Source organism: Centruroides sculpturatus, unplaced genomic scaffold (genome assembly GCF_000671375.1).
Source record: "Centruroides sculpturatus isolate CEXI.00-Female unplaced genomic scaffold, Cexi_2.0 scaffold2977, whole genome shotgun sequence".
NCBI classification, from domain to species: domain Eukaryota; kingdom Metazoa; phylum Arthropoda; class Arachnida; order Scorpiones; family Buthidae; genus Centruroides; species Centruroides sculpturatus.
In genome coordinates, this window is record NW_019387407.1 from 11,777 (window position 1) to 13,262 (window position 1,486).

A 1,486-nucleotide genomic window follows, 5' to 3' on the forward strand; every position below is an offset into this window, starting at 1 on the left:
GCGATCACCAGAAAAAGTATGATAACTTTATTATTTTTCGTCTCCGGTCCAAAAGTAGGGTATCGTTGAAGTCGTCTCGGTCCCCTCAGTTCAGATAGATACTCAAAGTCCCGAAATTCCATAGGTGGTTATCTATATAATAATTTCCCTAATTGTATTAATATTTTAAATCGTTTGATTTTTTGTATGTTTTTTAATTGGTTGAAGATTGATTCTATCAAGTAATTTGTCGATGGTTTGATTGTATTAACTCGATTCTTTAGATATCGAAATTTAAATAAAGAACATTATGTTAATTTAAGCGTACAGAAACGTTGCTGCTGTTTCAGCAAAAATCTTATTTTCACTTTACCGAGTGCCTAGTAGGTAATTTGCAGATTACCTAGATAATCTGAACATTACCTAGGTAATTTGAGAAATAGAACAATTTTAGCAACTTTAACGGATCACGCTAGGTAATCTGCAGATTAACGAGTTTCCGAGCTTTAGCGGTAACATATATAAATATTTACGAATGAATGAACAAATCTATTATTGCAGTGCATTATACACAAAATATATCAAAGTATTATGTTCAATTATACAGAATAAAATTTTTTGCTTTATTTCTAAGTAGGAAAGTACTGTACGCCCAACGTTTCCGAGAAAGTCATGGAGAGAGTCGAGTTTTATTTATAAATATTTACGAATGAATGAACAAATCTATTATTGCAGTGCATTATACACAAAATATATCAAAGTATCATGTTCAATTATACAGAATAAAATTTTTTGCTTTATTTCTAAGTAGGAAAGTACACCCAACGTTTGAGAATGTCACGGAGAGAGTCGAGTTTCCTTGTTATTAAGTATATGTTTTTCGCAGGGTGGCGGAGAGTAACTTTGGTCTCAATAAGTCAAAGTGTTTGGCAGTTTTTGGGGAATGAAATCAGGAGAAAGAATCGGAGTCAGCGATTGAAAGTAACTTATAATTTTCGGAGGATTATAGAGACTAAGAATGTAAAGGTTTTCGAGATCGCTTAAGGTCGAGGAAGTGGAGAGATAAGAGTGGTCGTGTCGTATCTCGAATAGGGTCGGATTTAATGACCATTTTACTCGTTATTAGCATTTACAATTTTTTTTTTTTTTATAAAACTTGTCCCTACCCTGAAAATTAATCTTTTTGTCATTTTATAACGGTTAAAAATATGAAAAGATTTTTAATAAAATACGATAACAGATGACGCCATCAAAATTTTAAATGTTGCCGGGAAAGTTGAACAACTCGTTGCTGGTTTATATAATTAACGAATGCGACCGTCAGAAATAAAATATTATTACAATAAACCGTATTTTCACTACCGGCGCATTTCCACTTAACGAATTTTCGCATTTATCGGAAGCAATTCCTTATATGGAAGTTCTACCGTAGTTATTCCATTCTAGAATATTAAAATTAGTTTTTAATATAATTAATATTAAATTACATTCTGTACACTTTATTAAT